This window comes from Erpetoichthys calabaricus, chromosome 12 (assembly GCF_900747795.2).
Source record: "Erpetoichthys calabaricus chromosome 12, fErpCal1.3, whole genome shotgun sequence".
Lineage (NCBI taxonomy): Eukaryota > Metazoa > Chordata > Cladistia > Polypteriformes > Polypteridae > Erpetoichthys > Erpetoichthys calabaricus.
This window is the reverse complement of record NC_041405.2, coordinates 134,109,962-134,132,668: the sequence shown is the minus strand read 5'-3', so window position 1 is coordinate 134,132,668 and position 22,707 is coordinate 134,109,962. Positions and strand designations below refer to the sequence as shown.

The 22,707-nt window shown below is 38.7% G+C and overlaps 1 protein-coding gene across 7 annotated transcripts in view; it reads right to left on the bottom strand.

Moving 5' to 3' along the window:
• pip5k1ca (phosphatidylinositol-4-phosphate 5-kinase, type I, gamma a) overlaps positions 1-22,707 on the bottom strand; it is a 78,043-nt gene that overhangs the window by 24,065 nt on the left and 31,271 nt on the right. The gene's annotated exons all lie outside the window — the stretch shown is intronic.

The window sequence follows — 22,707 nt, the reverse complement described above, 5'->3', positions numbered from 1 at the left end:
CATCAGACTTGGAGTCTGACAAGTCAGAGTCCTATTCAACGAAATTACATAAAACGTCCGTGGAGTATTTTGCTTTGCACATTCGCTTTGGTCTCTCGCCAGATATAGATGCCATTGTAGAGGTTGTTTGCTCTTCGCTACTCACACACACATAGGGAATCGAGGTCAAATCAACAAAGCTATGTAACTGTCCTTCTAGCAAAGACAGTCGAACTAAAATGTAAGGGGTGAGTTTCGTTGCAGTTTACAGATGATTATTGTCCTCTACCCCTGAATTTGGACAAATGTCGACATCAGCCCTGAAAGAGTTAACGCAGCTATGTAACTTCTATATTTAGGGAGAGTGGAGGATTTATGCATTTTTAAAGGACGAGAGAAAAAATATTTGTTGACTTGCAGTTTGTTTATAAGCCAAACATTTGCTTCTTGTTTTTGAGAAGCATTTTCAAACAACTGAAGGAAATTATACTAGCACTGCTTATTCCATATCACTTAAAAAGCTGGTGCCCATATCTCTACGATGATAGAAATCTGTAAATAACATCAGGTGGAAGCAGGACTTCTGTGGTGAGAGAAGGTCTGCCTCATTATATCAGCAGGAGGAAAATTCAGAGTACAGTGGGCAGCTGCTTTTTACATGATGGGCTATCTTCAGATAAAACAGCATTCAGTGCAACATAAATGACCTCTTCTGCTTAAAACATGTGATGCAAGAGACACGGTCTAAAAATATTAAGAAACATCTCAGACAAACACATACACAGCATTTAACCAAATGTCTCTGCAGCAGCGCTAAAGGTGTGAACACAAGGCATCATGTGAATAAGTGAGGAGAGAAAGTGCTGTTTCTATTTCTCCTTTTTCACGTCACACAGCTTCACAAGTTACTTCCCAGTTTTCGGGCTGTTACAGAACAGTAGTTGTTAAGCTAATTGTTCAACCAATGCTTGATAAAATTGTTCAGTCTTCAACTAATGCTTGATCTAGTCATAAAGTAATTTAAACTGCTCATAATAAAAGCAAAACTAAGAAAGCCCCAGTCTAAAAACAAATTTCTGATATTGTGTCTCTTGCCCTTTGGTATCTGTGATCCATCCTAGTCTTTGCTTCTGCAACACTGAAGGCTTTTAAGAAAAGCAGTAATCCATTACTATACATAGCATCCTACAACCAAAACATGTAATCGGTAACTGAAATGTCTGTCAATTTTGATGTCTTTCATTAGTCCAGCCCAGTCAGTATTCATACCTTGCAAAGCCTTTGGTCAGTTCAGTCCTAGGTAAGTACTGTGGCTGCAAGTTTTTGTTCAACTCATTTCACAAATCAATGAGTTACTTTTACCTCTAACTGATCTAATTATTAAATTACCTGGACTTTTTTTTCCTCCATTCACAGAAATGTATTAGTATGATATTTATATGTAAAAGAAATGTGGAAATATGGATCTTTTGCCATAGGTTTTAATGCTGGTCTTCCATTTATCATTTTCTTTCAGATTCGTCTTTTCTTGTGGAGTTTTCTCCCTTAATTGTAGCCGAATAATGACAATTAGTGATGAACAGTGCAGACACAGGTACAAATGACACAGAATGCTAAAGTAGAGTAGCTGATTCAGTGTCATGATCATGTGTGTGTCAATTAGTAAGAAAAGACTTAAATCAGAAGTTCAGTTCAGTTCAGTGGACTACTATAACTGCAGGCGTTCATCCCATCCCACCACACTTCTTACAGCCAGACTCTTGCCTATTTCCTAGTTTCTGCCTTTTCTTTTTTGTATAAATCTTGACTGTAAAAACTGGGTTTGCTAAATTTGAATGCAGAAACTGTTTGTGTGTGTTACACTGAAGTGAACAATTTTTCTTTTTTCTTGCTTATTAAGATTTTGCTTTTTTATCTTACTATAATTACTACATAAATAAATGGTACTGAAATACATGTCTGCCTTTAACATCTGGTGTCTACACTACTAGTCAGTATTTGGATACAATTAAGAGAAGAAATTCCACATAAATGTAAAGAAAGTTAGGCATTTAAAACTATGGAAAAGATATAAACATACACATTTCTGAATTTCTGTTATGTGCAAATATCACAATTTTTTTTCTGAGTACAAGATGAAAAAGGCTACCTAAGAGTGAGTCACTGATTTTTTTTAAACTGGTTGGAATGAAAATCTGCAACTATCACTGCACTACGTGATGAACTTGAGAACCTCTGCCCTGCACTGTTGAGTTGTAGTATATCCGTTCACACCATTACACACAAATATTACTTCTGTAGATCATTACTTGTGAGGGATAACAGGCTGATGTATGTTCTTTAGGGAAGTAAAAATTCTAAACACTGAAAGTATTTTGTCAAGTTTAAAATAAAAAAAAAATGTTGGTTTGGCGTAATAGCATACAGAACAAAGGCAGATGTACCCATAAATCACAATGCACCTCATCATTTATTCTTACTCTACAGCTTATACATACTGTTCTTGAGAGAAAGTAACTTGACATAATTCTCATACTTCATTTATATTATGATTTTGTTCATGCATCTATTGCACACAAGTCACCTTTCAGCTTTGGGAAGACAACATATAATGATTGCTTTAAACCTGCAAAGCAGCCAACTATTTTTTGAATGTAGATTTCCATGATAATTGTTGAATGAGTGATCAAGGATGCCAGAAGCCTGACTTAACTATTAAATTTGAAGGTGAATGTTTCATATTTTTATGCTTTCAAGGAAAAAAAATAAAAGCAAAAGAAACAAGTAACTAGCTCTAGCACAGTGCAAAATGATGAAAAACAGCAAATTCTTTACATGGCTGGTGTAAAGTGGTGTTCACTTACACCCTTCTCTTCTATCTATAAAAAAATCTAACCAAACCTGGTTCTACCTCAAAGAGATGTTTGTGAGCCCCAGGTCAGGTACATCATCACAATGCTTGAATATATGATAAATAGTGACATCAAGTCTGAAACAAGCAGGGCAGAGCTGTGTGCTTTGGAGGCAAAAGCCGATTTATCAAATGTGTAGTCACTAGCGTTACAAAGCAGTCAATCTAATTTACTTTTTCAAAAAATTCATGCAATGTTTTAAAGAAATATCTGACCATGATATTGTAACATCTAAAGTTAGAAAGAAAAAAAAAAAAAAACAACAACTTGTACTTAACATATAGTGAACACCATCACAAGGAAAATTCAAAGCACAGATACACTGTACAACTGCTTATATGTTTTTCTACAGCAGGTGCACTACATATTCAGATTAAGTGACTTTCTCTGGGTCACTCACTGAGGCGAAGGCAAGAATTGAACTGGCAACCTTGTGATTTTAAGTCCAGTTCCTTAGTCACTATAACACACTATCTGCAATGCCTAAAATATTTAATTTTACTACTGAAAAGGAGTCTGAAAGAACAGAAGCCTTAGATTCTATTTTTTCATAAGTGATACTTGCAGATGAGGCCTACAAAAACACAACACCTCTGATAATTGTAATCTGTCATGAAAATCTTGAGAAGTGCATTCTTAGTGTTGATTGTAACTCGCTCAACCCCAAAGCTACTACAGCACCATTTTTTACATTTTACTTGCACTTTTAGATCTCCTAACATACACACATCAACACAGTTAATTGCGAGTGATATTGGCCTCTGTTCAACTATCAGTGTCAACAGACAGATAAGATTCACAAAAATATTATAAATGTAATCATTTACTTTTGATGCCAAAATCCTCACCTATGAAGTGTATAGCCACAGTCCCAAAAACCAGAGAGAGCTTGCTGGCACACCTGTCACTTTGCACCTTATGCACAAACAAGCACTCCTTAAAGGACAAAACTGTGTTCTTAAAATAACCTCTGTCTGGCAGAGAGTATTGTGTATGATCAAACTATTCAAATGACGGGTCACCAAACACAGTGAATTCTAACGCTCATTTGCATGAGTACAGTGGTCATATCACAGGTTTCTTCCAAAGGCTGTTTGTTTGAGATCTTGAACAGAAGTGATACTTAGATGGTTTCCAATTTCTGTAAGTTGTAAATAATCAACGCGTTCAGCAAGGTGATGTTCCCACAGGTGTTGTATCAAACTACAGATACTAAAGTTCACTTCTGTTCTCCCTGTACTAACCTTTTCTTTGCAGACTTAAAAGTGTCAGTGTACTCACTTTCTCATTTTCTTGTCATGTTTCAGTGATGTATAAATTCAGATAGATTACTGTTTAGAAGAAATGTACAGTCAGCTACCTATAAACTAATTACACATCAAATAAATAAATAGCCATTATTTTATACTGCATCTTTCTGTAGTGAATGAAGTATTTTACAGGTACTTATACACATCTGACAATGTACATACACTCATCATTGGCCAGAATGTAGTGGTAATGGAGAATTTAAAGATCCTGGGCACCACCAGTTCCAGCACTCTAGTATGAGAGGTCAGAATATCTTATGTTAAAGAAATCCAGAGGCTGTTATTTCTGATTTAGTAAAAGAATTTTGGAATGTCAAAGAAAGCAATCACTAGTTCCCATAACTCAGTTAATAAATGTGTGTTTACCTCCTCCGTTACAATATGATTTCACAATCTCTTTCTGCTGAAGATAGGAAACCACTTGAGAAAGTGCACTGGGTCTTTTCTAAAAACATCCCCAAAGTGGACTGATGCTGCCTTTTCAGACTGAAATGCAAAACAATTAAGATCTTTTCTGATTTGTTACATGCTGCCCCCCCTCTGCGGACTCCTGTTCCATTGCTTAAACAACTTAAGTCTGATCAACTTTAGGACTCACAAATTTTAAAAGGAATTCATCCACAAGCTTTGAGATGCATGAATGTAACATTGTATATCTTAAAGGACCACTACAATAGTTTGTGTTAAGTTTGTGAGCTTGTCCTTATAATGAACTCAGAAAGTATTCAAATCTCTTTACATTTTTGACCATTTGTTATTTTGAAGCTTTATGTAAAATCGTTTAAGTTATTTTTTTCCCCCTTATCAAGCACAACTGACAACACCGAATGACAAAGCAAAAACAGGATTTTAGAAAATTTTTCAATAAAAAAAAAAAAAAACAACTTCCATTTTTAGATATCGAGCTTCACTTTTCACACGGTGTTAGTTAAAAATGTTTTTAATTTTAAAATGTAAAAGTTTTTGCCTGAATGAATAGGTATCAGGAATGTGTGGTACAATTTGCTTCATTCATGCACTCTACACACTAGATGGCATCATTCATCATCTGCTACACAAGTATACCCCTCTAACACTTCTTAATTCCATCAATTTACTTAACTCCAGAAAAATCCCCATTATGAAAAGCTACCATAAACACCTATTCAAACACCAAGGGGTGGGGATAAAGTAACTATTACTGGAGGACCTTTGTAATTTTAGCTTTGTCTGAACTGATCAAATGACAAAATTTTACAGACAGGTTGATTAACATGGGGCCATCTTAACCTGGTGTTATTTTTACTGATTTTTTTTGTTTTGTTTTTTAAATCAAAAGCAAAAGGCTTTGTAATCTTTACTGAGACGTGAATGCATAGCCCGTAAAAAAGTTACTGACATGAGCAATTTGGACCACACTAAAATTAGAGGTCCTCCAGTAACAATAATTTCACCACACTTCCTGGTGTAAAACTAATCCTGTTGGAACAGGGCTTTAATCTAACTTTATGCTGCTATGGTTGGCATTTGGAAAATCTTCTTATAGTCATCCATATTACTAAACGAGAATGGTAAACCGGATGGACGCAGGGACATGGGCCGTGGACGCAAAAGACGTAGTGCGTAGGCGCCACACAAAGCCCCCCGCCAAGCACCGGAAACTGAGAAATGATGCGCTGCGCCCATAGCAACAGACCCATGCAACAAAGCGCCACACGAAGCCCATACCACACAAAACAGGACACACACAAAAAAGAGGATTCAGACCCACGACACACAAAGCCCCCTTCCACTAACAGAAATAAAAAATGAGGCACCCATTCCACTAACAGAAATAAAAAATGAGGCAACGCGCCCCTCAAAAAAAACGCACAACAACAAACGACGTCATACATAGACAACAAGAGACCGGACTACAATACATATACAGGCACGACACCTGATGGGTAATAATACGAAGAAACGAAATGTCCCTATTAAACATACGTCATCTGAACACGTTCAAACTACACACCATAGGTGAATCTCATTACAATGATCCACTATTAACCGTTCAACCACAGAAAAGGCTCCATATTAACAGTGAGTGCGATCCTCCTTATTACTTATCCATATTACTAACGATTAAGAACAAACAAGTCATGATTTCACGATCACAGCTACAAAACGATACGTCTCGAGTAACGGGACCACAAACACGTACCCGCATGAAAAAAAACAATAAACATCGGTGCCTACAAGGCGCTTCTGAAACCGATGAACAAAAAATGTCTCGGATCCAAAAACGCAAGGCTCAACTAACACAGTTACAGAAACGAGCCCAGATGGACAGACACAATGAACGTAGACGCATGCAGCGCGCGTCTCAAACTGTTGAAGCGAAGCAGGCATGGGTTCAAAAGGAAAGAGCTCGAGTCACAGAGATACAAAAACGTGAGCGAAGAGACAAAATAAATAAACGCAGACGTCTACAACGCGCGTCTGAAATGCCGGAAAACAAGCAGGCAAGGCTCCAAAAAGAGAAAGCTCGACTGACCGAGATACAAAAACGGGCACAGAAAAGGCTCCATATTAACAGTGAGTGCGATCCTCCTTATTACTTATTCATATTACAAACGATAAAGAACAAACAAGTCATGAATTCACGATCACGGGTACAAAACGATATGGCTCGAGTAACGGGACCACAAACATGAACCCGCGACACACACAATGAATGTAGACGCATGCAGCGCGCGTCTCAAAGTGCTGAAGCGAAGCAGGCACGGGTTCAAAAGGAAAGAGCTCAAGTCACAGAGATACAAAAACGGGAGCGACGGGACAAAATAAATGAACGCAGACGTCTACAACGTGCGTCTGAAATGCTGGAAAACAAGCAGGCAAGGCTCCAAAACAACAGTTAATTATCGCATCAGCTACAACCGGAGTGGCAGCTAATTTGTTAATAAATGGTCGCACATGTCACTCCTTATTCAAAATACTGGTCCCAATCACAGAAACATCGCTATCCACTATGAAAATGAACAGTAACAATGCACGTGACATCTGTCTTGCAAAACTGTTAATTATAGATGCATGTACAATGGCATCCAGTCACTTACTCAACACCATTGATAAACTTCTACAAACGTTGATGAATAATAATATTCCCTTTGGAGGAAAGGTACTTCTATTAGTTGGAGATTTTAGACAGTGCTTACCTATTGTTCCACATGCCGTGCGCTCAGCTATTGTTCAGTCCACCTTAAAATACGAGGACAATTGGCATTGCTTTCAAAAGATACACTTGGTACAAAACATGCAATGTCCACATCCAGAATATAACAATTGGTTATCACAACTGGGAGATGGGACACTCACCAATACAGATGGACTTTACCCAGATATTATTACAATTTCTCAAGCCTTTATCTGCGACAACTTAGTTATGGAGATATTTTGAACAGCAATCTCATTAGACCAAATACCCCTTTTAACACAACGGACTATATTATGTCCAAAAAATATTAATGTTGCTCACATAAATAACCAAGTCATTGCATTACTTCCTGGAGAGGCACAGCTCTTCCTAAGCTCTGACAAAGTTGACTCTGATGACGACAATAACCATCTTAATTTACCCTTAGAATATTTGAACACTATTAACCCAGCCGGATTACCACAACACAATCTTAACCTTAAAATCGGAACAATATTCATGCTATTAAGAAACCTTAACACTAAACAGGGTTTATGCAATGGTACACGTTTAGTCGTCAACACCATGACACACAATGTTATTGAAGCAAAAGTTCTTACAGGATCACATGCTAACAATACTGTTCTGATTCCTAGAATTCACCTTTCATGTTCTGACCTAGAATTACCTTTTACACTTAAACGGCGACACTTCCCCATTAAACCTGCATTTGCCATGACCATCAACAAATCACAAGGACAAACCATGGACAAGGTTGGCATCTACCTCTCTGAGCCCGTATTTGGACATGGACAACTTTATGTGGCCTTCTCACGAGTTTGCCGTTCATCTGACGTTAAAGTTAAGGTTATAAATGATCCATGCCAAGGAAAACTCATTCAAGGACAAGATACGATCCCCAACACCAGGGGTTGGCGAGCGAAGCGAGCAGGGGGCAGAGCCCCCTAGTTTTGAATAACACAAGCTCCATAAAAATTCCACACTGGATGGAAGAAGTGATACAGCAAATTGATCAAACAAGGCAAGCTCTGAACAAAAAAAAATATCTGATGGGTGACTTGGGCTAAGGCTGTCTCTGTGAACAATGCTGTAAAATTGCAGAGTCAAGCATGCAAAATGTGACCACATTACATAAGACACAATAGCATAAAAGCAAGTGAACCAATTATAAGAGATTCTGGCAATGACATGCAAGCCTCTCTCTAGTATGAGAATTTTTCCAAATAAACCTGAGGCACTCTCCTTATGAGCAAACAAGGTTTTATACAAATAACAGAAAGAAATACAGTAATATTAATTGCTCCGCTTTATTGTGTGTTTAATGTCATTTGTGTTTTTATGTATGTAAATATTTTATGGTTTGTAATTTACTGTTACTACATTATAGTTGTGGAGAAATGCAATCCTATACTTGGCAAACTATTAAAAAAAATAAACTGAGTAGTATGCATGAATGCAGTTTTTAAGTTTGCTGGTGAATCAGCACAGTGGTTAGCACTGCTGCATTAGAGATCCACAAAATGGGGTTCAAATTCTGGTTAGGTCACTTGACATGTAACTTGTACATTTTCTCTGTGTCTGTCAATAAGTTTCTCTGGTTACTTCACTTTAACTGGCCAGTTTGGCAACATGTGAGTGCATGCCTGAAGGAGTAATGGACTGGACAACCAGAGTTAGTTCCTGCCTTACATGTGATGCTTCCAGGAAAAGCTCAGGCACACAGCAATCCTGAAATGGACCAAGCGAGTATGATGGAGGTGCAAAAAATATATTTTTGTCAGGAACAAAATACAGTACAAATCCATAAACTAGTACTTTTCAACAATAAATTTTGTTTTATTTAAAAACAAAAGTGATGCTGGTGGTTGATGTCTTCTTTTTCAAGTCCCAAAATATCATCTCCATATCAAGGACAATCATTTGTGAAAACAGCCACCCTGGAAAATGCAGTATAAACAAATGAATCCCACTAAATTCCTAGGAGGTAATACCCCATGTTATATGCATGAAAAAGACCAAGATAATCTCTGACCTGGAAAACCACAAGGTCAAAGTTCCGTAAATATCAACTCTAGGATTGTTGACGAATAATCTCAACTCAGTAATCTAAGAGAAAATTTGTGTTATTGCCTTCTGTGCGGTATTTATTCATTGAATTGCAATAGTGAAACTATGAATTGTATAAAGTATATTCTATGGAGATCTTCAAGAACCATCTGGGCTACATCACTTTTGCTGGACCACCGAAAGGAGTGACAGAGAAAGACATCTCATCCTCCAGCAGTGCATTATCACGGTCATTCGTCTTTCATTTTGAAGTATTATTTAGCTTATTCAGTGAATTAAGTGAATAGGAAAATAAAACTTTACATGCTTATTACAACTACTGGGTTTTCTATTGGTTTAATTACTGGTTCTGAAAAATTTCTTTTACTGTCTAAAATAATTTTAAACATGTGGCATCAACAGTATTAATGCAAGTTCCAAGAGGCTAAATTCATCCAGAACAAGAAAGTCAGCATCTGACCTCATCATGTATGATCTTTAAAAATGCAATTTAAAATGAAAGTCTACTTTGCCCTTCCACTTGGTGTGTCAGTTGACTTCGCCAGCACACTATACATGTATCATGCAAATAAACAATTAATGACACAAACTAAGCCTGGCAGAGACTTGAAACAGGGTTATACAGGAACCATCAACTACAGTAAGAGAAGAATATGTAAATAAACAGAAGGAAAGTAACAGAAACAAAATGGCAGCATTAGGACAAAGGGCGAGATCATGGAAAAAAAACAATACATTAGCTGCTTCAAAGAAAACAAGCTGAACAAATAAGATAAAAGGGGGCCAAGGTTATTATAAGGAAGAGTAGATAATATGTATATCACTTTTTGAAAAACCCCTGTTAACCTGTCAAAATCAAACAAATGCAACTGAGAGTTGCATTATTCAAAGGATATACAATACACCCCCAAAATTCGCAGGGGTTACATTTCTAGAACACCCGCGAATTGTGTAAAAACCACAAATTTTGGATGTGGTTAAAAAAATGGCTATTTTTATACTTTAAACCCTAAATATGCCCCCAAAACACTATTAATTTAATTTCAAACTCAGCTTAATATATTACCTAAAAATAAAGAATGTAAAGGTAAACCTGTATACTGTACTGCTATGTCTCCCACAGTGCTAGAATGTAAAATACCGATGTTACCGCTATATGTACTGTAATTCATGCATGTGCGTTTTCATTGCCAGAAGCCTTAGAAGGTGCAGGATGTTTCGGCGCAGAAACACAGGAGATTGTAGAGACAGGAACTTTATTCAAACACTTCAAACAAACATGTCTCTTTCAGAAGTAAAACAAGCCCAGTATGGAGTTAGTTCTCGATTAAAAAATAGACAAACGTCATAGGGGAGCACAATGGGGGCGGGACCCATAACAGGAACAGAGGATGTCTGGGGGAGGAGAGAGAAACAAAGCAATCATTGAGGAGTGTCCGTGTCTTCTAGGGGTGCATTCAGTCCCTCTGCTAACAAGGAGCTGGCAGTGGTCATGAGCTGGCTGCTCAACGAATGTACGGCACAGCCTGATCAGCTCCTGCGTACTCGCAAATGGAACTGGGAAACAACTATAGCCGATTGTGGCAGTTTAAGGGTTAAGAGGAACAAAACAGAAAACACAAGAACACTCAGCTGGAGATGCATCACAGTCAATCAGCAGCAAGGAGAAATGAATAACGCGGTAACGGTCCGGTGTCGCTAAGATTCACACCGTCGAGAACACAGCAATTTATTTATTTTTATAGTGGAGATTCCAGGGACGCACCCAGCCTTGGCCCGACCCGTACGCACTTACAAACAGAGACAAAAACAAAGCAAACCAGTAATCAAACAGCAAATAAAGAATGTAATGAAAACAAATGAAATAAATGAAAACACCGATACCACCCCTGTTCCCCTTACGGTGATTACACATTAAATACAACAAAGCACAAACAAAACACACACAGTAAATCATGAAAAACGGCAACAGATGAAATGATGAAAATAGATAGTCCAATAGTGCTTTCAAGCTCTTTGATGGCTCGTATTTCAAATTTTGGCTCATAACTCAAGGCAAAAAATCGACCTAGTGACGGCTCGAATCTCAAAAAACTCGTACGTTGGGGCACTCATATCTCAAGGTACCACTGTAGTAGGTACTGATAAGATAAAACTATTTAAAAGAAAATCACAATAGAACCTTTAGTATGTTCATAAATTTAATTTGTAAAGCACATAAAGTCTCTGTGTCTCAATTTATATGTATCTAATATATTTCTCACTATGATATTAAAAACATTTTCTGTCATGTCCGTGTTATTCAGCCTTAACCACTCCCCTACACACTGCTCGCCCAGTCATTACTCCTACGGTGAACATCCTTTCTCCACACCACCTCATGCTGCTAACATGCTAACTCACCCTTCAATGCGGTCGGTTACAATGGCAAATCAGAAAAGCAAATTATCTATTCAAGAAAGTGAAATTTTAGATCGCGATAGAAAAATAGCGGCAAGAGCTGATAATGAACGTTGAAAAAAAGAAAAACGAACAAAAAATAGCTGCTTATAATAAAAATCAAGATCAAAGAGAATCATCCAATAAATGAGAAAGAAAAAAATATCCCGAACAATATGTGAACAAAAATGCAAAAAAAACGAAGTTTATTGAATGTAAACTAGAGGGTAAAGTAATTCATAACATTGTTTTTAAAGAGGCATTAATGTAATGATTTTTTATTTATTTTTCATTAAGTTTTACTTTACTTCTACCTTATTACTTTTACTTTTTACTACATTTTATTATTCATTGGTATTTAAAATTGACAGCTGTAGTGAAATACTCAAGTAATTGATTTTCTATCTATAATAATAATAAGGACCAAACCATCTTCCTCCTGCACCCCGCATACCCAGCTATATACAATCTTTTTAAATACAATTACTTTCTTTAATGAAGGAGTGCCCCGACACCCTTCGAGCGGCTCAGCTGCGAGACAGTGGGTGCCCGTGGCCCACCCCAGGGGTTTGGTGAGCGAAACCCCCTAGTATAAGTTTCAATATCTGAGCAAGTCCAAAGCTACTGATGCACATAAAAATGATGCTACTTTAAAAAAAAATAGTTTTGTCACATTAAATCTCGATAAGGGGGATATCAGAGAAGGACTTGAACAGAAAATTTCTCTATATGAAGATGATATGGTACTGTATATATCAGATCCACAAAATACTGTGCCTGCAGTCCTAACAGCACCAACAGAATTTCAAAAGATTTCTGGTCTCAGAATTAATTTGAATAAAAGTGCACTCTTTCCAGTGAATTCCCAAGCAAACAATATTAGATTGGACACCTTCCCTTTCATCATTGCAGACTAGTTTAAATATCTAGGGGTAAACATCACAAGTAAACAAAGCTCTTTATCAACAAAAGTTTGCCGTCTGTATGGAAACAATTAAGCAAGACTTGCATAGATGGTCAACCCTTCATCTCACTTCAGCTGGAAGAATTAACACTGTCAAGATGAATATCCTTCCTAAGCTTCTCTTTTTAATTCAAAACATTCCAATATACAGGTAGTCCCCAGGTTACTGACATCCGACCTACGACCGGGGCCGCAGCTGGGACGCATGCACCTCAGTAACTGCAGCTCCGTCATCTTTGGCCCAGGGACACTGCAAGCGGTGGCTGGAGGGGGTCGATTTTGCTGCTCACGCAATGTAGTGTCCATCGGGTGGCTCCCGGCGGCAAGCAATTTCACTACCCGCCCATCACATACGGCTGCCCCGTTCCTTCTAGGTGGGCGGCTGGGAATGCTGCAAGTGGTGACCCTGTTGTGGCTGAACAGAGGCCATTGAGGGTGAACGGGGAAGTGGGGGGTAGCATTGTAGTGTGCCTTGGATGGCTGCATGTTGAATGGGGGTGGTGGTTCGGCGGACACTGCAGGCAGCATTCTGTAGTGGAGGTGACTGATGTGGGCTGGTGATGAACCACCCCTCGCTGCCCCCATTCAATCTCAATAGCAAGCCTGCTTGTACTGTTACGCACATAGCAGGAAGTTGTCTCTTGTCAGTACAGGGTGGTCCAGATCTAATTCTGCAGATCCAGATCGTCTGAAGGACTTTGATTTATGCGGGGACGATTCCAGTTCGGCGCAAAGACGATTCTTCGTGTCGCCAGTTCGGACACTTCTCGATGGTCCAGGATTTTTCGGGTGATTTTCTATGTAATAAACTGAATAAGTTATAGCGTAATGAAAATTGCATAATTAGATCTGGACCACCCTCTACATCAGACGTGTTGATGACTGGTGCCTAATCTGCTGTGATAGCATGTACAGTGCTGTACAGAAGAGCTCATCTTAACCTTTTGTCTTCACCCTTCAAGAATGTCTCTGAAACACAAATCTGATGCAAGTGCTGGTGCTACAGTAAAGAAGAGAAAAACCATCACCATTGAAAATACAGTAGAAATAATAAAAAGGTCAGAAAGAGGTGAAACTCCATCATTCATTGGCAAGGCACTTGGTTACAGTCGGTCAGCAATAACATTTATTAAAGTAATGTACCTGTTCTGACTTACATACAAATTCAACTTAAGTACAAACCTACAGTCCCTATCTCGTACGTAACCCGGAGACTGCCTGTACATCAAAAGATCAACCATAACCTAATTTATTTGGAATTCAAAACATCCACATACATATATCTACAAAGACCTAAGGCGAAAGGTGATATGGCTCTACCTAACTTTCAATTTTATTACTGGGCGACAAATATACAAGCTATAAAAACTTGGACATTGACACAAATAGATGAACATACACAGGCTTGGTCCGCAATACAAATAAAATCCTGCAGTACAGTAATCCCTCGCTATATCGCGCTTCGCCTTTCGCGGCTTCACTCCATCGCGGATTTTATATGTAAGCATATTTAAATATATATCGTGGATTTTTCGCTGCTTCGCGGGTTTCTGCGGACAATGGGTCTTTTAATTTCTGGTACATGCTTCCTCAGTTGGTTTGCCCAGTTGATTTCATACAAGGGACGCTATTGGCAGATGGCTGAGAAGCTACCCAGCTTACTTTTCTCTTTCTCTTGCACTGACTTTCTCTGATCCTGATGTAGGGGGATTGAGCTGGGGGGCTGTTCGCACACCTAGACGATACGGACGCTCTTCTAAAAATGCTGAAAGATTATCTTCACGTTGCTATCTTTTGTGCAGCTGCATGTCAGCTCGAAGGGCACGCATTGATTTTTGCTTGAAAAACAAACTCTCTCTCTTTGTCTGCTACTGACGGAGGGGGTGTGAGCTGCCGCCTTCAACAGCTTTGTGCCACGGTGCTTCGCATACTTAAAAGGCAAACAGCCCTATTGATTTGTTTGCTTTTGTCTCTCTCTATCTCTGTGACATGATCTGCTCCTGACACGCACTCCTTTGAAGAGGAAGATATGTTTGCATTCTTTTAATTGTGAGATGGAACTGTCATCTCTGTCTTGTCATGGAGCACAGTTTAAACTTTTGAAAAAGAGACAAATGTTTGTTTGCAGTGTTTGAATAACGTTCCTGTCTCTCTACAACCTCCTGTGTTTCTGCGCAAATCTGTGACCCAAGCATGACAATATAAAAATAACCATATAAACATATGGTTTCTACTTCGCGGATTTTCTTATTTCGCGGGTGGCTCTGGAACGCAACCCCCGTGATGGAGGAGGGATTACTGTACTTCTTTATATTTCTTGCTTTGTATCCCAATAAGTACAAGTCATTGCCAATATACTAATAACCACATTGTGCTTCACTCACTCAGAATATGGAACCAATGTAGGAAGTATTTCAAGATAGAGAAGCTTGTATCTATAGCACGACTACTGCATGAGAACCACCTTTTTCCACCCTCTCAAACGTGATTAAATCACATAGAGATCTGTACATAGATAACGTCTTTGCGTCCTACGAACAATTACATTCCAAATTTAACTTTCCAGCAACACATTTCTTTCATTACCTTCAAATTAGAAACTTTGTTAAACAAAACCTGCCCGATTTTCCTCACCTCCCACCTACCTCTATTCCGGAAAAATTATTGATCAGTCTTGAGGACTCGCACATCATCTCCGTAATATATAAAAACATTTTTCAGTCCCTTCCTTTCAAAGATCCCAGTGTACAGTGGGAAAAGGATCTCTCACACAACATCCCAGAAAAGGAGTGGAAGGTAGCAATGCACAGAATTCACTCGAGCTCCATATGCACAAAGCATATAATTATTCAACCTAAAATAATATATTGAGCGCATCTCTCTCATTTAAAATTGTCCAAAATGTATCCAGGGCAAGATCCAACCTGCAAACGTTGCAATCAAGTTTCAGCCTCACTGGGCCATATGTTTTGGGCCTGCACCAAATTAACATCATTTTGGACCAAAATCTTTAAACGCCTTTCAGACAACCTTGGTGTCACAATCCCTCCTAATGTTTGGTGTACTCCCAGATGTCCTTAAAGTGGAGAAGGACAAAAACTGTAATTGCCTTTACTACACTAGTGGCATGTAGACTTATCTTGCTTAACTGGAAGAATCCTAACTCACCTCTTTTAAGTCAGTGGGTAACTGATGTTATATAATGCTCAAAAAAAATTAAAGGAATACTTTTTAATCAGAATATTGCATCAAGTCAATGAAACTTCTGGGATATTGATCTGGTCAGTTAAGTAGCAGTGGGAGCTGCTAATCAGTTTCAGCTGCTTTGGTGTTCATGAAATTAACAACAGGTGCACTAGACGGGCAACAATGAGATGACCCCCAAAACAGGAATGGTTTAACAGGTGGAGGCAACTGACATTTTTCCCTCCTTATCTTTTCTGACTGTTATTTCACTAGTTTTGCATTTGGCTATGGTCAGTGTCATTACTGGTAGCATGAGGCGATACCTGGACCCTACAGAGGTTGCACAGGTAGTCCAACTTCTCCAGGATGGCACATGAATACGTGTCATTGCCAGAAGGTTTGTTGCGTCTCCCAGCACAGTCTCAAGGGCATAGAGGAGATTCCAGGAGATAGGCAGTTAATCTAGAAGAGCTAGACAGGAACATAAAAGGTCCTTAACCCATCAGTAGGACCAGTATCTGGTCCTTTTGGGCAAGGAGAAACAGGAAGCACTGCCAGAACCCTACAAAGTGACCTCCAGCAGGCCACTGGTATGAATGTCTCTGACAAAACAATCAAAAACAGGCTTTATGAGGGTGGCCTGATGTCTTCTAGTGGGCCCTGTGCTCACTGCCTGGCACCGTGAAGCTTGACTGGCATTTGCCACAGAATACCAGAATTGGCAGGTCCACCACTGATGCTGTGTGCTTTTCACAGATAAGAGCAGGTTCACCCTTAGCACGTGTGACAGACGTGAAAGGGTCTGGAGAAGCTGTGGAGAACGGTATGTTGCCTGTAACATCATTCAGCATGACCGGTTTGGTGGTGGGTCAGTGATGGTCTGGGGAGGCATATCCACGGAGGGATACACAGATCTCTACAGGCTACACAATGGCACCTTGACTGCCATTAGGTATTGGGATAAAATCCTTGGACCCATTGTCAGACCCTATGCTAGTGCAGTTTGTCCTGGGTTCTTCCTGGTGCATGACTATGCCAGGTCTCGTGTGGTGACAGTATGCAGGCAGTTCCTGAAAGATGAAGGAATTGATACCATTGACTGACCCATCTGATGCCGCTAGGTTGTACCTCAGACTGTCCAGGAGCTCAGTGATGCCTTGGTCCAGATTTGGGAGGAGATCCCCCAGGACACCATCCGCTGTCTCATTAGGAGCATCACCCGAGGTTGGCAGGCATGCATACAAGCACGTGGGGGGGCCAAACAAACTACTGAGAAGGATTTTGAGTTGCTATAATGAAATTTTTTGCAAAATGGACTAGCCTGCCACATAATTTTTTCACTTTGATTTTCGGGATGTCTTTGAAATTCAGCTCTCTGTAGGCTAATAATTTTCATTTCCATCAAACGATGCGGCATCTTTATGTTCCCAACACATTACCCAGTCCATATCAGTATAGATATCCAGCAGGATTTTTTCCCATTGAGATCTGATGCGTTTTCAAAGTGTTCCTTTAATTTTTTTGAACAGTTTATTATCTGAAATTGGAAAAAAATCAAACTCTCACTTAGATGATCTGTACAAAACTTTTCAAAACCTGGCAGGATCTAATCAGTAACATCTATATATATAATTCACTAAGCAGCCGACAGGGCACGCAAGACAACCATGGGATACAACAACAACAACATTTATTTATATAGCACATTTTCATACAAAAAGTAGCTCAAAGTGCTTTACATAATGAAGAAAAGAAAAATAAAAGACAAAATAAGACAACATTAGTTAACATAGAAAAGGAATAAGGTCCGATGGCCAGGGTGGACAGAAAAAACAAACAAACAAAAAAAAAAAAACTCCAGAAGGCTGGAGAAAAAAAAAAAAAATCTGTAGGGGTTCCAGGCCACGAGACCGCCCAGTCCCCTCTGGGCATTCTACCTAACATAAATGAAATAAGTCTTCTTTGTAGTTAGGGTTCTCACAAAGTCACTTGATGGTGATGGTCATACAGACTTTTGGCTTTTAATCCATCCATCATTGTTGGAACATCATGGTGCTTTGCGCCACCACCAAAAGGACACCGGAAAAGGAAACAGAAGAGAGAGTAGGGGTTAGTACATGCCCGCCAACTCACAGAGACCCGCCCACCAACTCTAAGAACATGGGACGAGAATGCCTGCTAACTCACAAACTGTCCTTATTCCCCGGGCTGCGTCCACCCTGTCTCTCAAGGCATTCACACTGCCGGAAGACAACCATGAGAAGACAATCGTGCTCATGTGCCCGGACGCAACAACTCACCAAACACCGCCTCTTTCGCTTTCGTGTCTGCTACAGTCCACATGCACCTCTGAGCCACGTTGACTTTTCATTATTCCTTTCAGTTACGACGCACGACCGCGTCCACCATCGCAAACTGTTTTACACACTGCATACATCGATTCACATCCACGACAAACATGCTTCTTCTTAGAGATAGAGCAACACACACAGGCACGCGAAAGGGACGCACACATACACAGGCACGCGAGAGAGAGAGAGACACACACACACACATACACACACACACAGAGGTGCGGGACAAAGAGATACACACAGGCGCGAGAGAGACACACACACACACACACGCACACAGGCATGCGCGAGAGAGAGGGGTCTGGACACATACGGCAAAGAAGGCAGTTAAAGAATGCACCGGGCTTGATTTTGTTTTCACTTCTGTTTACAGCGATTGGTTCGTAGCGTGCATTGTTGCAATGTTACTTTTCTTGGTGGTTTATTAAATTATGGATTTTTCAAATGTTCATTTTTTTCCCTGTGCTTAAAACTCATTAAAAAGTGTTTTTACCGTGCGATTTATGGCACTATAGCGCAAACTCCTGCAGTGTTAAGTTTTCTCTATTGTTCAAGGTTTTCTCCATGTTATTCAATGTTCTTACATTTAGTTTACTATTACGCTGTGCATTCTATGGTATAATCTTCTATCTATATATATAATTCACTAAGGCGGCTGACCATGGCAGGCAAGACGCAAGACAGAGCCAGTTTTCGGTCACTGACAATTGTATGTTGCTATCTCCAGAGTTCCATCTTATCATTCACTCACAGTCGCATCCTCAAACCCACCCCATTTGGACAACTGTGTCTTTCAGGAAGTGTTCACCCATCAATAAATAATTATGAGGTGTATGCTACGCCGTGGGTTGGCTAGTTTTAGAATAAGCATTTAAATTGAGGAAGTGGAATCACTCCTCTGTTTTTATTTTATTTATTTTTATTCATCTATTAATTTATCTATTCACTTATGTTTACTAGTTTAAAGTTTTACTCTGTTGGCCTAGCTTTCTTTCTCATGGGTGGGGACTGATTTGTTTCAAACCAAGTTTTATTAAACTTGACTTGCTTGTATGAAATGTTATTTCGTTTTAATAAAATCAACAAAATGCAAAAAATAAATAAATAAATAAATTTAACAATTTCTGACAGTAACATGAGCTGATAAAGCAGGGTAAAATTTCAGGACAGTTTTCCTAAGACATTCTGTGCACAAAGTGATTCCCATTTTTGCGAAGAGTAATGTTTTTAAGTGTCACCTTAAATAAAGCAGTTTTCACCGGTTACAGACACACCAAGATCAACAAAAATATTGACAATAATGACAATGATAATACAAAACAAAAAAAGAAAAAAAAAAAAACACACACACACAGAGTACAACTGTTTATGTGTGTGTTGTTTGATGGTACAGTAGTTCTTGCACTAATCTGAGAAATGCAAGTAAGAATTTTCTATTATGTAAGCAATATAACAAACTTGAAGTGTAAACATGCCTATTTGAACCTAATATTCCAAGATCAGTCAATGTACTCCCCTCCTAGACAAGCAATATAACTTAGTTCCCTTCCTTGGTTACTTTAGCAAAAATGTTTCAGTCAGCAATGTGCCAGTGTGGGAAATGAAGGGCTTTTTAGTGCAGCTTCAAGAGTTGTTGATATGAGAAGGAACAGGTTGATCTGCAATAGAACTGAAATGTTGTTTTTAAAAAGACCAGTTATTTTAGGTGCCTAAAGTGTTTATGTTTATATATTTAAACACTGTTAATTTTAATATTATTAAATATTACCTGATCATTCTTTCTTGAACAAAAGCCACAAGTAAAATTTACAATGACTATATACTTATACTGTTCTCAAATATTGTATTCTTTTCTTTCTAATAAAAGTACTTGCTCAGCACTTAGCATCAGCCTGCAGCATCCATTAGGTACTCAGTATCAGTATTACTGTCAAAAAATGGCATTGGCTTAACATAAACTAATATTAACTTTCTTAGACCTGCCTAAAGCAATGGAAATTAAGGGAAAGAAAAAAGGACATAAGATCATGGCTGTAACAGATACTCTAAAGAGGCACAATAAGAGAGTGAGGCACATAACACTAAAGAGTGAAAAAGGTAAGGTGTATGTATATACATATATAGTGTAACATGTGAATAGTCAGGTGTCAATCTTAATTCTTTGCTTATTCTTTGTTATTACTGTGCATTCTTGCCATTGAGGGGGGCACAGTGGCACAAGCACTACTGCATAACAGTTACAGGCAGCTGTTGTTAAATTCTCAGTGAGTCACCACCTAAGTAACATTCTCGTCAAGTTGGTGAGGGTTTTCGCTTGGCACCCTGGTTTCCTCCTCTATTCTGTTTAAAGTATTTGCTATGCTGATCAGCAGTTCTAAATTGCTCACATATGAGTGAGTGTGCTATGTGATGGACTAGCAGTCTTGTCCAGGATTGGCTCTCAGTTTGCACGTGACACTGCCAGAATGGACTGTGACAGTTAGAAAATGTTTATACAAAGCTATGGTTATATCATTTTCATGGCATGCCAAAAACACATTTTCAATTAAAAAGCAAGGAGAGAAAGAGAGAAAGTACTGGACTGGAATGCAAGCTACTGTCAAGATTAATCACAGCTCATCTGAGATGATGCAGTCAGATGTTGGAAAATGGCAGATTAATGAGAGACTACTTTCACCAAACTGTAACTTTCACATTTAATCATTGATTTTATAATGAAAAAAAAAAGATTAAAGGCCATTTGTATGGGGAAATGTGGCACTGCAGAAAATTATCGTAGTGCAGGAAAAAAAAATTTAAAAAAAAAAACACAAATATTGGTGGCAATACCCACTTAGTCAAGAAGGGCAACCTCGTCAGCAATGTTGTATCCAGAAACACAAAATAGGTGCCATACATATGCTGTAGCAAAGACAATGAAACTGCGCATCTTCTAGGTTAAAATTTTCTATCTAAAGTGATCTCATGACACAGCAGACACAGAGAGACATCTCTAATTATTTATGGCAAGAAACAGATAAAATATGACCTTGAGGCAAAAGTACAGAACTGTAAACCACAAGGCTGTAGATTCAGTCCCCATTACTGACTCATCATATGAGCCTGAACAATTGATTTAAACCTTTTAACTACAGAAACAATACCTAACTACTGTCTCCCTAAAATAAAATTATAATTGGAGTACTCTCTCTCATTCTCTGCATCTCCCAATCTCCTATCACTAGGACTAACTAACACCCACAGAGCCTGTGGTGCTAAGGATTAGTGCCATATACTCAGGGGGTTGTCCCTGTCAATACTCAATCTGCGTTACATAGTGAGGAGCATAACACATATAAACACAATGTACAAAAAGTCTATGCAAAACATTTAATTTCATATTATTCCCAATATAGTAAGCTAATGTAGTCCTGAAATGAAAATACTATAAGTTTTTAAAAAAAAAAAAAAAAAAAAAACATGCAGGGATTCAAATCTGGCTAGAGTACCAATTTGGTAATGACATCATGCACACGCAAATACAGGCAAACTGTTCATGCATGTACAAAGCAGACTGGGCAACATTGTAAAGTGTGAGATGGAGTACACATGCATGAAAGTTCCGTGCATGCATAACGCAAATCTGAGGGTAGGGACATCCCTATTAAACATGGCTGCTACAGCTGTGATATCAGACTGGCCTCGCAAAGCATTATGGGGTGCTAGTAAAAAGGTTTGCCTGAATTGTCCACACAGTGAATTTTCAGGGAAAATTTCACTGATCAACACTACTCAGCAGCATCAGCCTCCTATACATGGGACTTTCAATCAATCAAACATTCTTCCCTACTTTACATTGTGATGCTGTCAATAAGCCCTACCAATTACTGAACAAGAGCAATTAATGCATGCACTAAAAGGGGCATTAATGTATTAAGGCTTCAGAGGATGATACTGTAAGACACTCAAAACATGATTTCCCTCATACAGTAGACAGAGTATACACACAACAAACAAACAAACAAAACTTGCTGACACAGAAAATTCGAAGATAAAAGCATGATGCATGCAAACATAGTACACACTCCCAACATCAATCATCCTTGTTTTTTTTTCACCAAAACAAGACAATAAAAATGAAAAAAACTTTCATACATGCTTTCATTAAATATATAAAGGAATGCCAAAAGGACCTAACTGTGTGCAATGTATTGCTCATAATATGCCTAAAACATTACAAGTGCATTTCTCTTAGACATGGCTGTGTAGAGACTCGCCATTTCTTGTCACCATGCAAACACACACATCACTTTTAGTTCATGGTCCCCTATGTAAAGCA